Raw genomic sequence first — 19,234 nt, forward strand, 5'->3', positions numbered from 1 at the left:
GCTATCCAGTTGTTCCAGAACTATGAAAAAATAAATTTCTGTTGTTTAAGCCACCCAGTCTGTGGTATTTTACTATAAAATCACTGGAAAACTAATACCCTTGTTTTGTTCCTGATCTTCAGGAAAAATTTTCAGTCTTTCACCATTGAGTATGTTGTTAGCTATGGGTATTTCGTATACGTTGTCAGCAGGGTTGGCTTCTCTCCTTGGCTTGCAGATGGCTGCCTTCTCACTGTGTCCTCACATAATCTTTCCTCTGGTGTCTCTTTGTGTGTCTAAATGTCCTTTTTATAAGGACACTAGTAAGATTGAATTAAGGCCTATCCTACTGGTCTCATTTTTACATAATCATTTATTTAAAGGCTCTACCTTCAAATACAGTCATATTCTCGGGCACTGGGGTTAAGGCTTCAACATGTAAATTTTGGGGGGGACATAATTCAGCCCATGACCATAAGGATGCCCACTTTCACTACTTCTATTCAACACACTATTAGAAGTTCCAGCCAGAGCAATTAGACCAGAAAAACAAATAAAAGGAAATTGGAGAGGAAGAAGTAAAATTATCTCAGTTTGCAGATGACATGATTTTATATGTAGAAAACTAATAATTCAAACAAAGCTAAGAAGTGAATTTAGCAAAGTTGCACGGTACAAATTCAACACACAAAAATCAGCTGCATTTTTCATACATCAACAATGAACAATTTGAACAGAAATTAGGTAAACAATTCCATTAACAATATATTAAAAAAGAATAAGATACTTATGAATTCACTGAGGAGGAGGAAGACTTTTACATGGAAAACTACAAAACAATGCTGAAAGAAGTTTAAAAAAGAAATCTGCGTTCATGGATTGGAAACTTAATGTTGTCAAGATGTCAGTACTACCCAAAGCAATCTACAGGTTCAGTGCAATCTCTATCAAAATACCAGTGATGCTTTCCACACAAATGGAAAAATCCATCCTAAAATTCATCTTGAGGGACCCCAAATAACTAACACAATCTTGAAAAGAAGAATAAAGTTGGAGGAGTCACACAGTTCCAGCTTTCAAAAGTTACTACAAATTTATGATAATCAAAACAGTGTGGTACTGGCATAAAGACAGACACATAGACCAGTGGAATAGATTAGAGAGCTTAGAAATAAACCATTACATGTATGGTCAAAAAATAACTCAAAATAGATTTTAAAAAAACTAAATGTAAAAGCTAAAACTATACAACTCTTAGAAGAGAATATAAGGGGAAAGCTTTATCACATTGGATTTGTCAATAATTTCTTGAATATGACACCAAAGACACAGACAACAATATAAAAAATAGAGAAGTTGCACTTCACCAAAATTTAAAACTTTTAGCATCAAAGAACTCTATCAAGACAGTGAAAAGACAACTTCAGAATGAGAGAAAATATTTGCAAATCATATGCCTGATAAGGATTAATATATGGAATATATAAAGAACTTCCACAACTCGACAACAGCAAAACACACAATCCAATTACAAATTGTGCAAAATACTTGGATAGACATTTCTCCAAAGATATACACGTGGCCAATAGCACATGAGTAAATGCTCTACATCACTAGTCATTAGGGCAATGTAAATAAAAACCACAACGAGATACCGCTTCACACCCATTATGATGGCTATAAGTAAACACACACATACACACAGCTATACACACACACACACACACACACACACTAACAAGTGTTGTCGAGCTTATGAAGAAATTTGAACCTTTGTAAATTGCTGGTGAGAATGTAAAGTGGTGCAGCCACTATAGAAAACAGTTTGGTGGTTTCTTAAAAAGCAAAACAGAATTACCATATGATCCAGCACTTCCATTCTCAGACATACACTCACAGGAATTTGAAGCAGTGACTAGAGCACATACTTGCTAGTGTTCATTGAAGCCAAAAAGTGAAAACAAATCATGTGCCCATCAACAGATGAATGGATAAAGAACATGTGGTATAATTCTGATACATGCTACAACATGGACGAACCTTGAGGACATTATGCTAAGGGAAATAAGCCAGTCACAAAAAGACAAATATGGTATGATTCTACTTGTTTGAGTTACTAGCCTACTCTTCTCCACCCTGCCAATTGTCTGTGTTCTCCCACTCTAGTCTTTAGCATAAGCTGTTCTCTCTGCAAGGAGTGCCATTCTCTCCTGCCCCATGATCCATCTTGTGCGGCGCCAGCACAGCCAAGGGTGAACCTGAGTGGGAGCAGTGAAGGATTAGAAAAGACAGACAAGAGAATAAAGCTGAGGCTGGGTGGGATGCTGCCCTCTCTGATGGAGAGACAGCGCCACGGACTACAAGCCGTGTCTTTATTTTATAGCCAGATTCCACGAGGCAAAGTAAGGGTGTGATCAAGATGTTTACAACATTCTCATGGGTTTCGATCCTACTCAATTACATGCAACTGAACTCAATCAAGCCCACATCACTCAGGCACGTGGGGCCACATGTTTGGACCATAGGTTCAAACTTACAACTACAGCTGTTGGCTATAATTATGCTGGAGGGCTCTGCCCTCCAAGCTGGGACTTGCACGTGGCAATGAGAGGACTGTGCCCTCTCATTAGTCCGAGGCTTGAACCTGTCCAAACACTGTAGCTGCTCTCCACACCATCTGGCTAATTCTACTCATCCTTTAGGTGTTATTTAAACATCACTTTATTCAGAGAACCTTCTTGGATATCCTCTCATCCACACACAGTATCTGTAATCCTTCCACCAGGATAGTAGGTATCAGGCCATTTTTTTATTTGCCATTTACTTGTGTTACCCTTATGGGGGAAGGGCCATGTGTATCCTGTGAATTGGTGTGTCTGGAACCTAGCACAGTGCCTGGGAAACAGCAGGTGTTCAGTTATCATTTAAAGAAGGAGGAGCCCTGGCCAGGTGGCTCAGTTGATTGGAGCATCATCCAATACACCAAAAGGTTGTGGGTTTGATCCCTGGTTGGGGCATGTATGGGAAGCAACTAATCAATGTTTCTTTCTCACATCGATGTTTCTCTCTCTCTCTCTCTCTCTCTCTCTCTCTCTCTCTCTCCAAAATCAGTAAAAACATATTCATAGGTGAAAATTAAAAAATAATAATAATAAAATAAAGAAGGAAGGAAATAAAGGAGGGAGGAGTTCGATATAAACTTCCTAAAGGTCAAACCTCCACCTCTATTAAGCTTTAGGGGAAGTATTTGTCTCTCCCTCAATAGCATTCATCAATATATTCCTTCTGTTCTAGATTTCTGTGTACATAATTAGTCCTGTGAGGGCCCCAATTATTTCTGCATTCCCCACAATACTTTGAACATAGTACATGCTGAATAAATAAATGAACAAGCACACACATCCTATATAATAAAAGCCTAATATGTTAAGTGTCCAGTAGTCTGTTCAACCAACCAAAGTGTAATATGCTAATGATATGCTGAGGCTGCTCAACCGCTCACTATGACATGCACTGACCACCAGGAGGCAGATGCTCCGACTGGTAGGTTAGCTTGCTGCTGGGGTCCAGCCGATCAGGACTGAGCAAGACAGGGCAGACACACCCTGGAGCCCTCCTGTGGTCCCTCCCTGGCTGGCCAACCTCTTGTGTTCCTCCCTGGCCCCGATAGTGCACCAGTGGGGTCCCTTGGCCTGGCCTGCACGTCTCGCAATCCAGGACACCTCAGGGGATATCAGAGTCAGTTTTGGCCTGATCCTGAAGGCCAGGCTGAGGGATGAATTTGTGCATAGAGCCTCTAGTTTACAGATAGCATGTTGTAAAAAGAATATTCTGACCTTTTGTTGTCCTTCATATTTAAAGAACAGGAAAGAAGCCAACCACAGGCAGCTACCAACTGCAGACCACTTTGTAGCTTCTAGCAGGTGGCCCTGGGCTGGATATAGGCAGAAGCTGACCTAGGCCTGCACCAGAGCCCCTCCAAGAGGTCCCAGAACCAAACTTGGTGACCAGCTTCAGACCACATTAGAGCACCACCAATTGGCTCCACAAATGACACACTCAAAGAGAGGACCAGGCAGACACCAGAGCCCTTCTACAGTGAATCTCACTCCATTGGGTCAGCCCCCCCCCCCAACAGCTTGTCCCCTAACGTCATGACCAATCTCCACAGCCAGTCAGCATGAGGGTCAATTCCACCCACTGAAATGCCAACAGCAATCAAGGCTCAACTATAATAGGAGGGCACACATAACCCATGCAAGGGACATCAGTAACTCAGGTGACCAGGGTCCTGTGCCACTGGGTGCTAAAGGGAACCTACTACATAAGACACCCTGCCAGGAGTGGGAGACATAGAAGATCTACCTAATAAGTAGAAACAAACACAGGAAGTCAACCAAAGTGAGGAGACAAAGAAACACGTCCCAAGTGAAAGAACAGGACAAAACTTCAGAAAATGAAGTTCATTTCCGGGTCAGGCCACATGCCCAGCATGCAGGCTCAATCCCCAGAAGGGAGTGTGCAGGAGACAGCCAAACGATGATTCCCTCTCATCATTGGTGTTTCTATCTCTTCCTCTCTCTTCTTCTCTGAAATCAATAAAAACATTAAAAGATATAAAGCTACTTAAAAAAGAATGAAATCTTGTCATTTGTGTCAGCATAGATGGACCTTTAGAGTATTATGCTACGTGAAATAAGACAGAGAAAGACAAATACCATAAGATGTCACTTACATGTAGAATCTAAAAAACTAAATGAACAAACAAAATAGAAACAAGTCAAAGATACAGAGAACACACTGATAGTTGCCAGGTGGAAGGGAGCTTGGAAGAATGGGTGAAGAAGATGAAAGGATTAAAAAGTACAAATTGGCAGTTACAAAATAGTTACAGGGATCTAAAGCATAGCATAGGGAATATAGTCAATAATATTGTAATAACTTTTTATGGTGCCAGGTGGGTACTGGAAATATCAGGGGATCACTTTGGAAAGTATATGATTGTCTAACCACTATGCTGTGCACCTGAAACTAATACAATATTGAATGTCAGCTGTAATTGAAAAAATAAAAATAAAGAACAGAAAAGAATCCCCAAAGTCTCCTAAAATGCATCTGGGCCATTTTGTGTTATTGACTACTAATTGTAGCACCACTGATATCAGATAACCAAGTTGAAAATTGTCTTGGAATGTAAAAGTATCAAAATGCAATTTCTTTTGTTGTTATTTTTTAAAATCCTACTTTCCTTCTATTGCATGTTGAATTGTAGATCTTTTAATTTATCGAACAGAAGATTCAGGAGTTAGTGGTGGTGACAGGGGTGGGGTGTAGGAGCAGGGCAGAGAGAGCTCCAGGGCCCTATGTGTGAGCAGGTACCTCCCCTAAGAGTGAGGAAACTAGGAGAGTGTCTATGGGACAAGCCCAGCACTGCCCCTGCCCCAACCACTCCTTTAATCCAAGGGTTCTGCAGACTCTGGCAAGAAGTTGGGGACCTGGGCCACTTCTTTTAGGGACACAAATTCTCCTTTCTAGGAGCCTCAGCTTGTTGGTCTCAGCACCCAACCATTGACTAATAAGCCCATTTCTTCAGCCACAAATTGTATTAACAAATCCCTTCAGGCTCAGCTTCCTTGTCGGCAGGAAGTTCAAGCTTAATAACCTTGAGCAACTAACTCCTGCCTCTGCAGAGGCCAGTCACCAAATCATGGCCAGAATTTTGCCCTCAACAGTTCAGAGGCCCCCAGGCAGACCACATACTGTGACAAAAGATGGAGAGGCTCGCGTGTGTATAGATTGGATTCCTCCAGAATTCCAGATAAAGTGTTTCAGCCTTCACCTGAAGATCATGCAGAATATGGTGGGATCCACATTGGGGGAAATATGTGATAATGATGCTTGGATTAGAAAAAGCACATACTCCTCAAGGTCACAAGAACATCCCTTCGGTGAGTGCGAAACTGAAAGTGACTAAACATTTGATGAGAATCAAGCCCTGGAGGTTGCCACCAGGACTTCCCGCGGAGGAGGACATGGCTCCCACGGGCCTCGTGAGCGCTGGGGAGTCAGTAGAGCGGTGGCATCTAAGCCCCATGGACCAGGGAGAATTAAGTCCTAATACCAGAGCTGTTTCAGATTAAAAAGTGCAAATCATTTTTATGTAAAGATGGTGAGAAAGTGTTCTCATTAAAATATATTTTAAATGCTCAAAACAAAACAAACAAACAGAAAACCAAATCCCTTCATCCACAGGACGGAAGCCCCCAGTGGCATGTTTCAGGTTCATTTGCTGCTGTTCTCAGAAGGTTGAGTATTTTTCTGTCGTCATGGAGGTGAGGATTGAACTTAGAGCCTACAGAGCTGTGATGTACCCCCTCCTTTCGTGAACAGCCCCAATCTCCAGTTCTCCCTACATGTCTAAGGATGGCAGGAGGGAGGGATTCTTCTTCCCGTGGAAAGGCAAGTCAGGACCCCACAAAGGATGGGAATGTCCTAAGTCTGTTGGAAGTAAGGCTGTGTGAACTGAAATCAGTAATGCTGGTCCCAGTCCAGAGCTCTAGCAGCGAGAAACGGGCCCAAGTGCCCTTTCTGGGAAACGGAGATGCTCGGAGACAAGCATGCAGAAACACCACAAGTAGCCTCAAATCAGCAGAGTGAAGAAACCAAAAATACGCCCTAAACACTAACTCCATCAAGTTCCCCAGGCCACAGTCCCTCCCTGAGATGTGCTCATTCTCTGTCTCTAGGTATGGAAAGTCCCTGCCTCATGCTGATGGGGCACTTACCCAGAGCAGTGTGGGAGCTGCTGGGTGGTGACTGCAGGGAGGTCAGAAATCCTGGCAGGTTTCTGGGCCGGAAAAGGTGGGGATCAAGCTCCCTCGAGGATGCCCCACAGTGCGCGCCTTTAAGGCAATCGGGATCTGGCAGTGCTGAGGGGTGAGAGTGTTGGGGAGGCTCCTGGAATGGCAGGAGCGGAGGCTGTAGCCGTTGGTCGTTGGGGAGACAGTTGGAGAAAGTTCTAGGAAGTTCTAGGGAGGAGCTAATGTGTAGGTGGGAGAGAGCAGGAAAAGAAGAATGGGTGGGTTTGGGGCATTCCTTCTTCCACAGATTCTAAGGAAAAGAGCAGAAACCACAGAGATGATTGTCCTACCGTTTCTCCCACCTTTCAAGATACACTGTGAGGCACTGCGGAAGAGGCATAGAGAGGCACACAGAGAACATGCAGAAGGGCAGACAGGGAAGCCGCTGAGACCTGAGTCTGGGGGAGACGAACAGCATTTGACTGTGTAGAGAAAAAGGCACATGGACACCAGCAGGAGAGAGAGGGGGCTGGGAACCTTCCCCAACGAGTGTGGCCTGGAGGCTCAGAAGATCGCAGAACAACCCTAGTTGGAGCCCAGGGCCCGCAGGCCTGCCGAGGCTCAGCGGGTAATGTTCTACCAGAACGGGCAGGCGATGCTCCTATAACAGGCAACCCAGCCCAGGGCAAGTTCCTGGCTTTCAGGACCTGGATTTCCTGCTGTGTTTTTAATGACCACATCTGGGACGACAACCTTGGCTTCCTTTTGGAAAATTTCTCCTGGGAGATTCAGGGAGTCGGTGGAAATTTATGCGCTCCAGATGAATTAAGTCAGGATCTCTGCGGGTCAGGCCTAGACAGCAGTATTTTTTAAATGCTTCCCATGAGATTCTAATGATCAGTCAGGCCTGAGAATCACTGTATTAAACACAGATCGGTGGCAGGCACTTGCCAATGCCCGAGGTACAAAGATGAATACCTGTTCTTGAAGAACTCACAGCTGAGCAAGGAAGATTAGCATCAGAACAAGCAACCACAACAAGATTGCCAACAGTGTGCTGAGTTCAGCCACTGAAGCATTTTTAGGGTGAAGAGGAGGGTATATTAATCCTGTATTTTATTTTATGCATTTTATCTTGGTTTGATATCTTGAGGGCCTTGTGGCTGGGACAAACTGCTCTTCCCAGGGTTAACTGATGCCTAGAGATAGTGAACAGGTTGCCTTGGAACAACACACTTTTCATATACAAACCAACCAATCTCGAGTCTGTACCCTAACCATCTGCTTTGTCTAACTCCCACCCACCAGCCAATATCTCCCTGCCTTAATCACCCCAGGGCCAGGTACCAGAAAACTAGAGGTCACCCCTATAATCCAGAGCCTGTTGACATTATGCAAATGACTCCATCCTACACTTCTTCAGCTGTTTAACCTGCCTCACCCCTCCCCTACAGTGGAAAACACAGTAATGGCTCTGGGACACGCATGCTCCTCATTCCTTCTGCCCCCCCCCCGAGACTCTGGTACTTTCCCGGGTGGTGTGGTGTGTGCTCCTTTAACTTGGAAACTATAAGTAGTACATTCTTCTCTCAATGGCATTGACCTCTGTGTCATCACCTGGCCACCTCTATAAGTTAAAAATCGCCCTAGTACAATCAAGACATAGGCTCTGGTTGTCAGGTAGGAGTGATGATCAGCGAAAGCTTTGAGAGAGAAACTGGAGAAGGGCATCCCATGTGCAAAGGCACTGAGGCTTAGAAGGGCCCCAGGGGCTGGTGCACTAACACCGGGTGGGATTGCTGGAACGCTGAGCACAAGTGACCAAGTGGTGTTGGGGTGGGAACAGCATGCGGGTCTCGGGCTGGATCAGAAAATGTCAGGGGCAGCGTGGGATGCCTCCTTTGGCTTTGTCACGCAGCTTACAGCATCTCCAAGAGCTGGACAGAAGGCAAGAGAATATTCAACAGGGAGGAAAACTGGCTTCGTGGGGAGTTGATCCTGAAATAATATTTCCTTTGGCCAAAACCGGTTTGGCTCAGTGGATAGAGTGTCGGCTGCGGACTGGGGGGTCCCAGGTTCGATTCTGGTCAAGGGCATGTACCTGGGTTGCGGGCACATCCCCAGTAGGAGATGTGCAGGAGGCGGCTGATCGATGTTTCTCTCTCATTGATGTTTCTAACTCTCTATCTCTCTCCCTTCCTCTCTGTAAAAAATCAATAAAATATATTTAAAAAAAAAATTAAGACTAGAACTTCCTCTTTTAGAATTATTTACCTGAAAAATATAAAGACACTAATTTGTAAAGGTATATGTAGCCCTGTGTCAAGTTTCTTCTTGATGACAATGACAGCTTCCAGTGACTGAGCATGATTATGTATGTGTTAAGCATTGTGAAGGCATGTGACAAGCACTATGTCATTTCATTCTCCCTGTGACTCTATCCTCACTTTGCAGCTGAAGCTTGGAGTCCATAGTTAGCCAAACCTCAGATCTCCCAACCAAATCTCCCTGAACCCAAAGCCTGTCTTCTGACCCCCTCACTGGAATGTCCTGGGCCACTACCTTCCCAGCTTCACCCAAAGGCCCGTGGACACAGACAGCCCTTTGTTGAACAAGCTCTACCTCTTATTCAGAATTCACCCAAACGGCAATGGCCACAGGACTGTTTGGATCCTGCCTCTTTGACACGTATGTCCTTGCCTCACCCTGGCCCTTCATTCATTCCGTTGACAGACATTCTCTGGAGTCCTCTCCGGGCCAGGTGCTGTGTCCCTGTGAGGGTGCATCGCCCCTTGTCGCCTCTGTGTGCAATTAGAAAACAGTAAGTGGTCTAAACTGGGTCTGGAGACAACGTTAACTGGTCCCTCTGGGAAAGGTGACTGGAATAGCACCAATTCAATTTAAACATCCACTGGGCCCACCATGTGCAAAGTACCCTAAGCTCCAGGGATTTCTTCCAGGATAAATACAACACCATGTTTGCCTCCACAGTTTAATGGGAAAGACGGGTATTTACTTAACCAACAGGGAAATCAGGCAGCCTGTGATAGAATCTATAATAAGATAGACCTGTGAGCAGCAGGGACACTGGAGGGAAATGAGATCAGAAATGAGGAAGAGGTATTTGCAATGAGTCTCTGAGGCTGCTTACTCTGAGCTCATCCATTTCCCTTGAGGGGGACTAGAACTCATTCATCAAATCCTCCAGCCTGCCTGAGCCCGAGCTGTGACATCTGGTTGTGTCCCTGCAGCGTCTCCTTAGATCAGCTGCCCTACGCACCTCATACCTGCTCCTGGCTCATGGCTGCTGGCTGGGCCGACAGAGCACCTCGCCAACAGGTCCTTGCGCCAATCAATCCCTCTGAGCAGCGTTTAGTTTGAGGGCTGACTGCCTAGCGCTGCCCAGAGGAGGCCTGAAACCACCGACAGACACCAATTGCGCACTGGGAGCTGCCAGACACCTGGCCCGTGTTTCAGAGCATTTGCGAACATCAGCCAAGGAAGGAAAAGCAGGCCTGGGACAAGGCCAGGTTCTTGCTCTTCACAGGGGAGGCTTTCGAGACCTAAGAGGAAAAACGAGGGTGTCTTCCTGGGCCTCTCACCTCCCTCTTCTCCTGGGTCTTGCCCAGGATGCCTACCTGGGCAGGGGGCTTTGTTAGTACGGAAAGGACCTGCTAAGATCAAGGTGGACCCTCTTGGGAACTCAGACAGACTGTCTCATTCTAGATGGAGGCATATATGGGTGTAATTATTTTTCAAAGCAACCCCAGGCGGATGTGGGTGGAAAGGCTGGGGAGCCTCAACCTCCATGGTTCTAGAGCAGGGGTGGGCAAACTTTTTGACTCGAGGGCCACAATGGGTTCTTAAACTGGACCGGAGGGCTGGAACAAAAGCATGGATGGAATGTTTGTGTGAACTAATATAAATTCAAAGTAAACATCATTACATAAAAGGGTACGGTCTTTTTTTTTTTTAGTTTTATTCATTTCAAACGGGCGGGATCTGGCCCGAGGGCCGTAGTTTGCCCACGGCTGTTCTAGAGGGAAGATGGATCCAGCGACCAGAGGCAGTTTTCTGCCCAGCATAAGGCCAGCTCCCAGGGATGGGATGGCCCGTTCCCTCCTGGGCCATCTAGGGAACCACAGAGACCTATCAGCAAACATTTGGACCCATGGTGCCAGGTTAGGGCCACGGCAGAAGGAATTCCACTCTCAGGTCAAGGGGTTTGGAGCAGTGGCTTCAACCTGTATTCTGTGGAGCTGCTTTAGGAATGAGTCTGTTAGTAAATATTTAAAACTCACTGGATTAATTGATAGTAACTTGCTTCTTTTGTCTTTGCTATCTGCTCTTCTATGTTCTTTATATGCGTTCTCCCCTTTTATCCTCACGAATGTTTCATGAAGTAGGGAATTATATCCCCATTTTTTAGATGAGGACACTGAGGCACAGAGAGTGTGACAGACTTGCCCAAGGCACACAGCTAGTGAATGGTGGGCTGCACCTAAGCCAGAGACTCTAGGCCTCTGTTCTTTCCCTCCATGTGCTCTCGATTCATCTTCCCCAAGTCTAAGGGTAATCAGACAATCAATGGATCTGGGCTGCCTGTCACTACCTGAGCCAATTAAGCAGAGACAGGGTTGAATCATACATGAGCAGATATGGGAGAGCAGCAGGTCATCCACAAAAATCTGCTCTGCCCCCCACCATAAACCAGCTGCTTATATTGGGTAGAAGGACAAAGATTACATGGGGAAGCAGGCAAAAGGGTATGCCAAATGGGCAATTTACAGTTAATGTGGGCTGGAGATTTGCAAAGGCTGGGGGTCTTCAAAAGGCTGGTGATATGCAAAGGGCTGGGGGTCTTCAAAGGGCTGGTGGCTCTGGTTTCTGCAACAAGGTTGTTAATCTTTTCATGATAATAGGCAGCTCCCGGATGGAAAAGATGGGACAAATTTCCAGGTGAGCTCCCAGTCCCACATGCAACTCCCAGCCAGGTTAGAATGTACCTTCTTTAATCAGAACAAAACAATCACGGTTAATAGAGCATGATTAATATTTCTTACAATTACAGCTGGTCCCCAAAAGTCTATTTCTGCCCCTATCATAAGGACTGGGGCTTGGTATCTCTGTCTTTATCAGCTGGGCCTAGGCAGCACCTTCCCTCTAACAAACCCTGTGTCCCACTTTCAGGGTCCCCTCCAGGCCACCAGGGACTTCCCGGGTTGATCCTGTGGGAGAGGGAAGCAGCTGGTGGGAGTATGGGGCCTTCCTGAAAGGCTGGCCTGGGTCCAGTCCATTGCAGGTACAGTCTGGGTATTTTTTGATAGGATGTGAGAGGGAGAGGCCTCTGAAATGAGGGGCTTTAGGGCGATTTCCTACGCTGGTTGGCCAAAGAAGGGCCACTGGTCACATGGGGGTAACTGACTGCCCCTTCTCAGGAAGAGTACCACTGTGGGAGCCACCTCCACTCCTAGTCTCACACTTGAGAATAGCATTTCCCACGGTCAGGCCCCCTCACTGCACTGCCTGAGAGTCTTCTGGTACAATCCCCACTCTGTCCCAGGGCCTCCCCTCCCCCTGCCCTGGAATGCCCTCCTTTACCCTGCTTCCAAAGCTGACCTCTCCAAGGCCCACCTCATGCCCATCTCCTCCTTCAAGCTTTCCTCAGTGATCCTCTGGACCTATCCATAACTCATTAGCTGACGTGTCATACTTAGACTTCCTACCTACCCAAGTCTTGTCTTCTCAAGTAGATGGTTAAATACCTTGAGAGCAGCTACTGTGTTTTTGTAGTGACAGAAAGTCCTTAGGAAAACTGTCCTTTAAGGGCTTGGGCTCCCCAGACCAATGCTACGTGGTGATGAGACTGTCTTCCTTTAGTCATCAAATTGTCTACTACATTAGTAGAGCCCACAGACCTTGAACTATAAATAAGTGACACCATGGCTTCCCCCAGGGGCCCCTTGAAGGAGGTTCGCCTCTGCAGACAGCTAGTCACCACACCCACTGGAGCCCTCACAGACGACCAACTCAAGAGTCTGGGGTGTCCAGGAAGGTGCCAGGCCCTCTCTGCCAGCACTGACAATGTGCCTCTGCCCGCAGTGGGGAGAAGTGGGGCTCCTCACTCTCCTCCAGGCTGGGCTCCTCCCTTGTCCCCAACCTGGCTAAGACAGGAGGCAGCATTACGACTTGCTTTCTGACCTGTTCATATCTAGTGAGCATATCACATCTCTTATCGTGTATCATTTCATAGTAGCCCCCCCAGCACACCCCTCTGTGCAGGGCCCACGGGGTCGGTTCCACCTGTGGAAGTAGGACATTAGTTTCAAGTAGACCAAAGACACCGCGTCTTTATTTCCCGGCTGCATTTTAGCATCGAGTGCTGCACTTTGCAGGTGCTCAGTAAGTACGTGTTGAGGGATGAATGGATGAATGGAGCTTCTGAAAAGCTCATGTCTTTTCCTCTGAGTCAGGCGCCTTCCTTCCAGATGCTCAGTGTTGATTACACCATCATCACAATGTTGGAAAGGTTCCCTGTGATGCTGATGAAACAGATCAGAATATGTATTCTGTCTGTTTTTCCCCTGGGCCAGCCAAAGCACGGTCGTACATACGTGTGCTCTGTACTCAGGACTGTGCTCCTGAAAAAAGTCTAAAGATTTGTGAATTGGATCCTATTATGACTTCTCACATGGGAAAACTTATATAAGTGAATAATTATGACCTAATAGTCATTTCCCTTTGGGTTTGCTTAAAGCTATATGTCCTTGATATGTAACTATTAAAGCATAATGTTAAATACTAGTAAGGGTAAAATCATCACTTTCATACAGACATAAAGTAAACACATGTTAAAAATTTTATCTGTCATTATTAATGAGGGGACTGGTAAGTTTTTGCAACCAAACCAGTTCAAAGAGTAACCCAAAGAATGGCCAGGCTGATAGACCAGGAATATTGAAAGGAACATGCAAATGGCGACAAAGCTGGTTTCTTCCACAGTTGGAGGGGGAAGTCATTGAACTTCCACTGGCAGAATTTATTCACTTGTCTGCAGACAAGACTTATTCTGAATTGCTTTTAGTTACCTACAATTACGGAGTTGTGTAAGACCGCAAGTCAACTGAAGGCGCAGAATCAGAGAACCTGGAAGGGTGCCCTCTATGCAGGTTCCCATTGCAGGCCCTCAGAAATCTCGTTTGCTTATTATAAACTTCCTACATGACAGAAGTGACGTCTGAGGTCAATGGAGAAAGGACAGACTATCCAATCAATAGTGCTGGGGCAACTGAATTAAATTAGATTATGACACAATACTTTGCATAGAACAAATTTCAGGTGAATTTAAAAAAATTAATAAAACAGCCCTGGCCGGTGTTGCTCCATGGTCAGAGCATCAGCCCACACACCGAAGGGTCTCAGGTTCGATTCCTGGTCAAGGACATGTACCTGGGTTGCAGGATCTCCACTCGCCACCCCTCACCCTTATCGAAGTGCGTGTGGGAAGCCACCAATCGATGTGGCTCTCATCTCTCTCTCTCTCTCTCTCTCTCTCTCTCTCCCTTCTTATTCCTCCCTCCCTTCCTTCCACTCCCTCTAAAAATCAATGGGAGAAAAAATAATAGAGGAAATACAGGAAAGTATCTTTTTGACCAAAAACAAGCCAAGGTCAGAAATATGATAGAAAAGACACAAGCTTTATGACAAAAGATTGATAGCGTTAACTATATTTATTTATTTATTTTTTTAAAATATATTTTATTGATTTTTTACAGAGAGGAAGGGAGAGAGAGAGAGTTAGAAACATTGATGAGAGAGAAACATCGATCAGCTGCCTCCCGCACATCTCCTACTGGGGATGTGCCCGCAACCCAGGTACATGCCCTTGACCGGAATCGAACCTGGGACCTTTGAGTCCGCAGGCCGACGCTCTATCCACTGAGCCAAACCGGTTTCGGCAACGTTAACTATATTTAAAAGAAAACAAAAAATAATTTTTTCATCAAGAGACCCCACATATAGAATAGTGTATTGCATATAGCCAATAACACCCCCACATACAAAATTCACAAAGAGCTCTTACAAATCAGATCAGGAAAAGACTAACAAGCCAACAGAAAGGAAAGGAAAACTACAGGAAGAGACTGGAGTCCAAGTTTCTCAGTAGTTTACTCCAGCTGCCTCTCCAATGTCTTTCAGATGAGCACCAGCCCCTCAAACCATTCAAATAACCCAGACACGGTGTAGGTCAGGCATTCCCTCAAAACCAACTGTGTCCCACTCTGACTCCAGGCCCAGATTCCTCAGACACCAGACTGACCCACAGATGTGAACAATTCAAGTTTCTTGGAAGAGGGTCTTAGGTATTTGCAATGACCACCAAGAACTAGTGGTTCATTGATTATTATGCTAGGTGAACTAAGCCAGTCAGAGAAAGAAAAATACCATATGATCTCACTTAAATATGGAGTCTAATGAACAAAATAAACTGATGAATAAAATAGAAACAGCCGCATGGATACATGGAATAGACTGACAACTGTCAGAGGGGAGGGAGGAAGGAGAAACAGAGTGAAAAAGGGTGAAGGGATTAGCCAAAAGATCATATATGCATAACCCATAGACACAGACAACAGTGTGGTGATGACCAAAGGGAAGGAGTGGGTGAGGATTAGGTGGAGGCAAAGGAGGGAGGGGGGGACATCTTTAATAGTGTCAACAATAAAAATAAAGTTTAAAAAAACCCTAGTGGCTCATCCCAACTCTGCTTTGACCTGTGGTTACCTTGCACTTGGAGAATGATGTCAGGTCCTTGTCCTTTGGCCTGTATGTGGTCATGGTCTTTGTTTTTGTTTTTACCCTACCTTGTGGTGTTTTGTGAAACATCATTGAGATGATTTTTACAAAGAGCTAAAAGGTGGGATGGGGTTGGGGGGCGGGTGGGAAGTAAATCTATAGTAAGGACTCCCTGAGTGCCTGCATGTGCCTCTCAAAGCTGTCTTTGAGAGTTCAACCTTGTCTATTTCTTCAGTCTTCCCAACAATTCTGTAAGTTATTTTCCACACTGACATAGTTTCCTTTTTGCTTACCCCAGTTAGAAGGACATTATTTTCTGGAACTAAACCTTGACAGATGTGGGTCAAAGAGAAAAATGGCCAATAATGTAAGGAAAGGGATATAATTGTACATAGAAAGGTATTTTTTAAAAGTACGAGTACCATGTATAAGACTATGCTAACCAACTTGAATGCACTGATAAAATGGATAGCTTTTCAGAATATATAAGGTATTTAAATTTATAAAAAAATACAAAGAGACAAATAACAATGAAAATTTTGCAAATGTTATCAAAGAATAATTACTTTCTGGACATGTACTAGACCCAGATGATTTTATGAGAAAATAATTTCTAAAACAGCAGAATATTTTATTTAACATTAATTTTTTTCATGAAAAGTAGCTCTTGGGCCCTAGCTGGTTTAGCTCAGTGGATAGAGCATCGGCCTGCAGACTTCCAGGGTCCTGAATTTGATTCTGGTCAAGGGAACATGCCTGGGTTGTGGGCTTGATCCCCAGTGTGGGGAGTGCAGGAGGCAGCCGATCAATGATTCTCTCTCATCATTGATGTTCTATTTCCTCTTCCTCTGTGAAATCAATAGATATATCTACACTAATAAAAGACAAACATGCAAATTGATCGTACCTTCGCTATGCCTTAAGCCACACCCACCAGCCAATCAGAGTGACTATATGCAAATTAACCCAACCAAGATGGCGGCCGGCAGCCATGGAGCTGGAGCAAGCAGGAGGCGTGGGATGCCTCCTTTCCTTAAATAAATTCAATTTTCTTTAAAAACAAAAACAAAACAGTATGAAGATTCCTCAAAAAATTAAAAATGGAATCTATAATAATAAAAGCATAATATGCTAATTAGACTGGACATTCTTCTGGACGACCTTCCAGACAAAGCCGGGGCTGCGAGGGAAGCCCAGGTCCTGGGTGCCAGAGGGAAGCCAGTGCTGGCAGCTGGGGTAAGGAAGGCCTAGTCTTGCACAAATTTTTGCACTGGGCCTCTAGTCATTATATAATCCAGGGGTCCTCAAACTTTTTAAACAGGGGGCCAGTTCACTATCCCTCAGACCGTTGGAGGGCCGGACTATAGTTTAAAAAAAACTATGAACAAATTCCTATGCACACTGCACATATCTCATTTTGAAGTAAAAAAACAAAATAGGAACAAATACAATATTTGTATTTGCATGTGGCCCACGGCCATAGTTTGAGGACCCCTGAAATCTAACAATTCCACTTCTGTGTATATACTCAAAATTATTGAAAGCAGGAACTTGAAGAGATATATCATGAAGTACTTGGAGTAAGTAGTCAAATTCACTGAGACATACAGTAGAATGCTGGTTGCCAGGGGCTGAGGAGAGGGGAGAATGGGGAGTTATTGGTTAATTGGGAGTTTCAGAATTGCAAGATGAGAGTGCTCTGGAGATGGATGGTGGTGATAGTTGCACAACAATGTGAATGTACTTAATGCTGCTGAATTATACACTTAAAATGGTTTTAAGTGATAAATTTTATGGTTACAGATTTTACCATAATCTAAACAAGTAAAGTTTTCAAGTAAAAAAACAACATAAAAACACATCTAAGTCAACTTAAAATGAGAGCTACATTAAATCATAAATATATATGGAGAAAATGATAAAATTTTAATATTAACGAAGTCTTGATGTTTTTTGTTTTTTTGTTTATTTTTGTTAATCCTTACCCCAAGATATTTTTCCATTGATTTTTAGGGAGAGTGGAAGAGAGAGGGAAAGACAGAGAGAAACATTGATGTGAGAGAAATACATCAATTGGTTGCCTCCTGCATGAGCCCTGACCAGGGCCCAGACCAGGGAGGAACCTGCAACCAAGGTATGTGCCCCTGACTGGAATTGAACCCAGGACCCTTTGGTCTGCAGGCCGATGCTCTATCCACTGAGCCAAACCGGCTAGGGCAGAAGTCTTGATGTTTAAAAAAAAAAAAGTTGAATCAATGAAGGGATACCGATATACCTAGTTAAAATCCTATATAATAAAGAACTAATATGCAAATGGTCATCACACCCTCATGCTCTCCTGCCCTTACGCCGGGGCCAGAGGACCTGGGGCTGGGCTGGAGGACCTAAGGCTGTGCCTCCCCATGCCCTGCAGGGCTTGACGGGGGTGGGGCCAGCCAGGTCTGGGTCTTGTGCAATTTTGAGGCACACAGGTTGGTGGGGACTTGACTCTGGGTCCTGCAGCGCGCCCCAGACTCTGACAGGAGGGAGATTTTCATATACATTTTACTAATTTTCTTTCATCTCTGACACTTCTATTATAGAGAAAGGGCAAATAGCAATATTAAAATATTTCCTCTAATTAATTCTCTTTTAATGTGCATGAATTTTGTGCACTGGGACACTAGTCATACAATATAAAAATATCCTTTCTCTTTAAATATATTTATAGGTGTAAAGTAATTCCAATAAAAATTTTTGAGTTTTCAGTGAAAGTTTACAAAATAAGTCTAAATATCATTTGGAAGAATGATTGTAGCTGAATAGTCAAGAAATTTTTTTCAAAAGAAAGTTAATGGGGTGTGAAGGGGAGAAGAGCATGTCCTATCTAATTTTCAAAGCTACAATAATGAAAACATAGTTCTGTCACGAGAATAAACAGCTCAGTGAAACATAATTGGCAGTCCAGGAACAACTATAACAATGAGTAAATATTTACTATATGATAAAAGAGATTTAAAGGCTAGGACAACTGACTATTCAAAAAAATTCCAACAGCTCAAGTAGTTAAACATGAAATACAAAAATATAAAAGAATGAGAAGATTAATATAAAATATTTATATGACATTGAGGAGGGAAAGGCCTTGCTAAATTAAAAGCAAAGAAAGAAACGAAAAACAAAAAAATTGAATGTTTCTTATCAAATGCCAATAAACAAGAGTCAAGCAACAAACAAGGAAATAATATTTACAACAGATGACAAAAGATTAATATATAGAGATCCATTACATATCAATGTGAAAAAATATCATTTTACATGAACAAACAATTCACAAGAGAAGAAATAAAAATATGACTACACCATGTTCCAGCTTACTAGCGATCAAAGAATGCAAATTGAAACTAGGTACATTTTGATACATAATGCATACCCAAAGCTTTAAAAATGTTTATACAATTTAACCTAGAAATTCTACTAGGAATTTATCTTAAGGAAATGCCCACATGTTTGTGGTATCTATAATAAAAGCGTAATATGCTAATTAGACCTGATGGCTGAACAGCGGAACGACCATCCAGGCAACCTTCTGAATGACCTTCCGGACAAAGCCAGGGCTGCAAGGGCCAAACTCTTTGTATGAATTTCGTGCATCAAGCCTCTAGTCTATATATATATAA

General features: G+C 44.0%; 1 pseudogene; it reads left to right on the forward strand.

Annotated features, from left to right (window-relative positions):
* The first annotated feature begins 5,686 nt into the window (after positions 1-5,686).
* On the forward strand, positions 5,687-6,119 carry LOC111828302 (annotated as a pseudogene).
* The last annotated feature ends 13,115 nt before the right edge of the window (positions 6,120-19,234 follow it).

Source organism: Myotis lucifugus, unplaced genomic scaffold, assembly GCF_000147115.1.
Source record: "Myotis lucifugus unplaced genomic scaffold, Myoluc2.0 scaffold_328, whole genome shotgun sequence".
NCBI classification, from domain to species: Eukaryota; Metazoa; Chordata; class Mammalia; order Chiroptera; family Vespertilionidae; genus Myotis; species Myotis lucifugus.